A 7,947-nucleotide genomic window follows, 5' to 3' on the forward strand; every position below is an offset into this window, starting at 1 on the left:
TGCCTATGGCCTATGTTTCTGTTCATATATTCTGTTTTCTTTGATTTAAGTTTGAACTTATTTTATTCTAGCAATTTTCGAGGGCGAAATAAGGTGGGAGGTGGGTAGAATGTAACAACCCCGTTTTTTGACTACGCAAGATCTTTTCTGAAGGTACGGATTTCTCCGGAAGATCAGTAAAGGGAACACCTCTGATATATCATCAAGCATCTCAATCCTCATTGTCATTATGTCATATACATTTTCATGATAATTGAAGTTTAAATTAATTAGAATTTTTATATAATCTTTATTGGATATTTGGTATAATTGAAATTATAAGTTTGATAATTGAAAAATTAGAATAATTGTATAATTTAATTTAAATAAATTCTATTTTGAATGAATTATGTTATTAATTTGAACTCCTAAAAATTATTTTATTAGAAATAATTAGATTGATATTTATAAATACTTTAAGTTTAGAAATGCATGTGGAATTAGTTGGTTGTTGTGATTATTCTGAGCTGTGATTGAATTTAGATGCTGTTGTGAATAATGATTAATTTAGTATAGTTTATTAAATTGAAATATGCCGAGTTAATATTGAAAAGCTGTGGTATGGATAACTGATGAATTGAGTTTTGATTTTTGCTGTGAATGTAATTAGTTTTGTTGTTAAGAGAGACTAATTGATAGAAATAAGCTTGGTTTGAGGTTGTGAAATTTGGAATAAGTTTGATGATGTTTTAGTGCTTCAATTGGATTATTGAATTCAGGTTAAGGCTGTGAATGTCTTTCGGCTTTGTTGTGAGTGTTTGAAGTTGTAATTGATATTATTTTCTCTGATGTGGATGGAATTGAGTTGAATTATAACTGTAGTTGGTGATTGATTTGATGATTGTGCGTACTGAATGTTGTAAGGGATATGATAAATGGTGTTACTTTTGTTGCTGAGCTTGATGGTGTGAATTGATGAGTTATTGTGTGTTTGAATGATGATGAGTGTATATGGAAAATTATGCTTGGCATAGTGTAGAAAAGAAAAGGGAACCTCTTATTTTGTAGTTGTTGAAGAAAGGGGGAGACTTGTTGAGAAAGAGGGAACCCGTAAGGGTGGCTAAGTCCGAGTTTTAGAGGAGGTGCTGCCGAAATTTTATAAAATTTGAGGTTTTATTTGAAAAGTTATTTTAGAAGATTTGGATTTGAAAAATGATTATTTAAGTTTTATTTGATTACTTCTAATGAGAGGCTATGTTTTGAAAGGTGTTTAATGAAATTAAAATAAATGATTTTCTTGAGTCTTTTGATAGAGGACTAAACTGAAAAATAGTTTTAAAGTTGCCTTGACTCAAGGTTGCTAAATCAGAGATTATGAACTGAATTGATGATTGAGATTTTTGCGAACGAATGCTTGAGAAAGTTAAGAAAGGTTTAAGAAAATACGTTAAGGATTCAAAGGGAAAAGAGAATGGGGAACTGATATATGGATTGTTGAGTTTTAGAAAGGAAAATGAAAAGTGATAAAATACGAGAAAACCCCACGAACTGTTAGTTGTTTAACTACGGGGAAAATCCATGAATTGATAATTGGTAAAATTAGGGAAGTACCCACAAACTGAATGATCATTGATCTCGGGAAAAACCTATAGATTGTTATTTGTTTTATATGCGGGAAAAACCCACGGACTGATAATCATTGATTACGGGAATAACCCATGAATTGTTGTATGTTGATCTCGGGTATAGCCCATGAACTGAAGATCAATGTTTGCTGTTTATTGAACTCGGGTATAACCCACGAACTGAAGATCGCTATGTTATTGTGTATTGATCTCGGGTATAACCCACGAACTGAAGATCTCTGTTTTGTTTGTGAAATGATCTCGGGGGCGCCCACGAACTGAGGATCACTGTTTCCCCTTGTGCGTATATTATGGGGTCGGGCTTTGCGCCGACTGCCGGTAGTCACGAAGGAGTGGTATTCTTACCACCGACACATATGCACTAAGGACACAAAGGGAAGCCATATCTGGGACTTGTTCCTAGGTAATGTCGGGCTGTAGGGTGTAAACCGACATGTGAGCTCATGGCCTGCTTAAGATAGACAAGCATCATATTGGTTGTGCATTTACATTTAGTTGTGTTTGCCTGTATTACTTTTTTTGTGCTGTTTGTCTTATTGTGATTCCTTTGCGTGTTGAATTGAGTTTCTTACTTGTGCTAGTAGTTTGTGAATGGAAAGAGATGATTAATATCTGTCGTTATGACTGAGAATCAATTATGTGGCTGAAAGATATTTAATATGACAAGTTTTGCGATTAAGATCTGTTTTGGGTTTAGAGATTCAAAGAAAGTAATTATTTATCTAAAGTAAGATTAAAAAGTATTTCAAGGGATTTAACAAAGATGGTTTATTAAGCAAAGTTAATTATTTGCATGTTAATCATTACTTTTACGGCATTCCCATTCCCTACTGAGAACGTGTGGTTTGTTCTCACCCCAAAATCTTCCACCCTTTCAGTGACACAGGTACGAAGATTCAGTTTGAAGCTGCGGGCGATTCTAGCATTTATTTACGAGTTAAGTTTATGACTTGAGTTTCTTTCATAGAATTCCCTCGCCTTTGTAGCTTTAGTTTTTATTTTATGCAGAGGGATATTTGTTGTACCTGAATTTTTTTTAAATTCTTTTGTATAATATTACTATTATTAATAATTATGTGATTATTATTACTTGGTGATGTTTACTATATGATTTTAATTAATAAAAAAAATTTCTGGTATTTTTACTAAAATTGAATCGCGATATCGAACTAAAGGCTTAATAGTAAATAGTTAATAAGGAAAACAGGTCAGTAACGCCTTACTTTTGGTACGATCATGACGTATTGGAAATTGGCTCGTTTCAGAAGGCATTGTTGGAGAGAAGCATTGGTTCGGTCATGTGACAAGGAATGGTGAGGATTGAGCAAATCATTGTTGAAGATCCATGAAATGGACGGCCTGCATGTGAAAATGAGTGAAGACAAGGATTGTTCCTCCATTGGTTGCATGTGGTTCGGCCTCCTAGGCCATGCAAATTTTGTTTCCAAGAGAGCACACTTTCCTAAGCACATGTGACTCCCTTTTCCATCTTGTGATAACCGTGCATGCCCGTTGTCCTTTTCTTCAAATTTCACCATTCCTATCCACATGAACCAAACAATTAGTAAGCTTAAACTTTAAATTACATACGGTGATGTAGTATATGTACAAAAGGAAAACGTTGCTATGTGTTCATTATGTGTGAATAACCAACCATGCCCCTTAGAAATTGAACAAAATTTTGGTGAACACCAAACTTGTTTTCTTCTAAGCGATCTATATAAAATCCAATGAATATCTATCATAATTAGTATATTTATTATGAGGAACATTTTATTTGCTACCATGCTACCATAAACTCGTAAAATGATGCAATGTATGGTTTATCTATTCATGAATTTGAGCCTTTGAGTAAAAGATGACTTTCTTGAAATTCATAGCATATACAGACACCAAAGTTAATGTTTGGCTATATACTTAAACAGAAAAAATGAGTATATATCCTAGAATGGTTCTATGATCAATCATGCTTGAAAAGCTATTTTAAAGTGCCTTTAGGCACACCAAACTTAGGAGTCAAGCATATGCCTCAAAATGATGTGTGCAATTATCAAATCCACTCATGAGAGCTCAAATTTATGCTAGAATAACCATTAATTATTGAAATTAAAATAACAGCAAGAATATTAAATCATGGGCTGCCTCCCATGGAGCGCTCTTTTATTGTCACTAGCTTGACATTGGTCCCTTGTTAGGGTGGTTGATGATTGTGGTGCCTCAATTTGTCTCCTCTCACTGTGAGCCTTCTGCCTGTACGTTGATGGTCATCTCTACATGCTCCAGTGAGAGTATCTTGTTGATGGTGTAGTAATCATTAGTTTGTGGATCTGTTTCCAACTGTTGGTAGATCAATCTTACTCTGTCCCCTTTTGAGAATCCTTCAGTTGGTATCCTTTTGTTCTTCTACCCTTTTGGAGCTCTTTTCTTGTTCTTCTTTCCTTTCTTTGGTGGCTCTTCTGTCTTTACATCGGATTTAATGTCAGGAACTTCCTTCCCATACATCAAATCTTCAATCCCTTCCTGCTTTCTCTTTTCAGCCTTCTCATGTTCTTTACCCTCTTTTCCTTCTCTACCTTCCATCTCTTGCTTCACAAGTGAGCTGATGAGCTATTCATTGGTTTTTTCTTTCCACTGTAGCTCTTCTTCTTCAATTCTCATGCAGCTTGTTTCTTCAACAGTATGCTATACTTCCTGGAAGACATTTAAGGTGATCTTCTCATCATTTACCCTCAAGGTCATTTCTCCTTATTCCACATCAATGATGGCCCTTGCTGTGGCCAGGAAAGGTCTTTCCAATATGATAGAATTATTCCCCTCTTCTTCTAAGTCCAGGATTACAAAGTCTACTGGAAATATGAATTTTTCTACTCTGACCGAGAGATTTTCAATCACCCCCTTAGGAGTTACCAGAGATCTATCCACTAGCTCCAATGACATCTGTGTAGGCTTCACTTTGTCTATAGATAGCCTTCTCATCATGGACAGAGGCATGAGGTTAATACTGGATCCTAAATCACACAGTGTCTTGTCAATGATTGTGTCACCAAGGGTACAAGGTAAGAAGAAGCTCCCAGGGTCTTTAAGCATTAGTGGGATGCCTTATTGGATCATTGCACTGCATTCTTGTGTCAGGATCACTATTTCTTTTTCATTCCAGCTCCTTTTCATGTTGATGAGTGATAAACCCCATTTGGAGGGTTTATCTTGTGTTAAATTTAGAGGATTTTATCGCCTTCTCCCACATTTATCCAATGAAATAGCATGGTTTTATAACTTCTCCTTTAATTGTGCTTAAGAGTGAAAACATGCTTTTTAGGTCTTAAAATAACTAAATTTAATTCACCTTGATTCCATTAGATGCCTTGATATGTTTGTTAAGTGATTTCAGGTTTAGGAGGCAAAGATTGGATTGAGGGATTTTACATATAGAGGCATTTTACATATAGAGGAATTTTACAATCATCAATGAGCTCTTTGAGGAATTTTACATATAGAGGCATTTGTTCCAGAGCTTTAGCAAGTGGGATGTTGATCCCTAGCTTCTTAAACACTTCTAGGAACTTGGGGAACTGTTGGTCTTTAAGATCTCTGTTGAACCTTTGAGGATATGTGATACACGGAAACTTGTCTCTCAACAATTTTTCCCTCGGCAAGTATACCAAATTGTCGTCAAGTAAATACTCACAATAGAGTGAGGTCGAATCCCACAGGGATTGATTGGTCAAGCAACTTTAATCAGAGGAATGTTCTTGTTGAGCTAAGCAGAATTTGATTTGAGAATTTCAGGAAATTAAATGGCGGAAAAGTAAATGGAAGAAAATGTAATTGCTGGAAATAAAGAACTGAATGTAAATGACGGAAAGTAAATTGCAGAATCTTAAATGGAGAATGGGGAAGATGAACATAAAAGTAAATGGCAGAAAGTAAAGAGAATGGGTAAGATCAGAAATGGGGAGTTCATTGGGCTCTGGAGATGTTGTATTCTCCGGATCAAGTTCATTTTCATCTCTTCCTCAATCAATGCATTCATTGATCTCCTTGGCAATGTTAAGTGATTGAATTCCAATTCCTTGGTAATTCAATCTCACAAATCTTGATCAATAGCCAATTCCTTGGTCTAATTGCTCATGAGAAGAGATGAAGTATGGTCACTGATTATACCACATGTATTTCCAAATCAAAGTATTGGGAGAATTATATGTCACTATATCCGTCCAAACCCCAATTTGGTCCAATATGAGAAAGCATTTCTAGCATGATCTCTTCATTCCTCTTCCAAGGTTCCGAAGAGATCCAAGTATGAATAGCTTCTTTTCCAAGATAACTACCCAATTGGATGAAGATTTAAAGCTTTCTAGTAAAATCAAGAGAAAAGAAAGAAGAAGAATAATGAAAACTATTATTGATCCATCAAATTACAACAGAGCTCCCTAACCCAATGAAAGGGGTTTAGTTGTTCATAGCTCTGGGAATGGAAAGAAAAGATGGAAAATACATTCTAAAAGTAAAACTAGAAGTTGCAGAGAAAGTAAAATTATACAGAGAGTAGTTCTCCCAATGCCCCCAAAAGCTCCCTTACTAGTTTAAAACTACTCCTATACATACTACTCTTCTAATCTTCTAGTTGGCTCTTCAAGTCTTGGATATGGGCCTTTGGATCTTTAGTTGAAGCAGTTGCAGTCTTCAGTGGGCTCAGCTTTGCTTGCAGAGAAAGTGTGAGTTAGGCATGGACGTTAGTTAGGACGTTAGTGGTGTTAACGTTAAGTGAGAATGTGGGTTCGAGAATGTTAGTGACGATCACCTTTTTCACTAACGTTCCTAACCCAAGATGGTCCACGTTAACTTCAACGTTAGTGGCACTAACGTGACCACTAACGTTGCCTCTTGGTCCTTCACAAACGTTATTGGCATTCACCTTTTCCAATAGCGTTTGCTTGTTGCCCTTCCTCCCTACGTTAGAGTCCACGTTAGTGTAGCTAACATGACCCTTAACGTGGGCATGCCTCAGCTTCGAGAGCGTTAGTGACACTTACCTTTGTCACTAATGCTCCAAACGCCCCTTTTCACGTTAGTGCCTCACGTTAATTGTATTAACGTGGCCACTAATATGGTGGTGATTGCCATCTCCAACATTAGTGACAAAGGTGAGTGTCACTAACGTTGGCTTATCATTTCTTTCTTCCACGTTAGCTTCCACATTAATGTAATTAACGTGGCTAATAGTGGCTTGGTCCAACGTTAGTGACAAAGGTGAGTGTCACTAACGTTGGCACTTCTTTGTTCCTTCCACGTTAGAGTTCACGTTAATGTAATTAACGTGACTCTTAACGTGGCTAAGTATGCCCCTTTTTCCAACGTTAGTGGTATTCACTTTTACCACTAACATTGGAGCTTTACTTCTCCTCCACGTTAGCTTCCACGTTAATGTAGTTAACGTGGCAACTAACGTGGGCTATGATGGCTCACGAAGGCGTTATTAGTGATCACTTTTCTCATTAACGTTGCAAGCTAGTTCCCATTCTACGTTAATGGTCACGTTAGTTAGACTAACATGGCTATTAACGTGGCATCTTCCTTGCTTCCTTTGTCCTGAAATCCTGGCATCACAACACCAAACTTAAAGCTTGCTTGTCCCTAAGCAAGTACTGAAACATGAGAATGATGAATGAAATGACAAGAGAAATGAGTCATTATTATGGAAGTCATATCCTTGGTTTTATGGGGTTTCATGCATAGCAACTTAGGTTCATTCCTTTACTGGCTTTCAGACCTTTATCATGCCCTGGAATACTTACTTGATTGCACCCTATGAGACTTTTATTCATTGATCCCTTTGTCTTTTCAAGGTTTAATTGTGTTCTTAGACTAGGTGCTTTGTGAGAGGGTGACTCTTTAAGATAAGCTTTCAGCTAGCACTCCCGAACCAGTTGGTCCAAGGTGCTGGGTGTTAAGACACTCCTAAGGACTTACTCCCTCAAGTCTCTTTCCCCCATACATACACACCACAGGAACATGGTTTGTTATTTTCCTTCTTGAGACCTTGGTGTCCAGCACCTCTTTGGGTTACTAAGTGTTCTGTTGCAAAGGTTACTCTTGATAGTGGACTTTCAGTTGATAATCCCGGGTTAGTTAACCCAAGTTACCAAGTGAGAAGGCACCCCTGAGAGCTTATTCATCCAAGCATATCCTTTACATAGGAGCACCACAGACACATGCCCCATGATTCAACCCTTGGTGCCTAGCCTTATTTCTTATTCTTTTTCTTTATCTCTCAACTTTCATTTTTCTTTCCCTTTTTCTTATTAGGATCTTGTTATTTAGC

This window comes from Arachis ipaensis, chromosome B09 (genome assembly GCF_000816755.2).
Source record: "Arachis ipaensis cultivar K30076 chromosome B09, Araip1.1, whole genome shotgun sequence".
Lineage (NCBI taxonomy): Eukaryota > Viridiplantae > Streptophyta > Magnoliopsida > Fabales > Fabaceae > Arachis > Arachis ipaensis.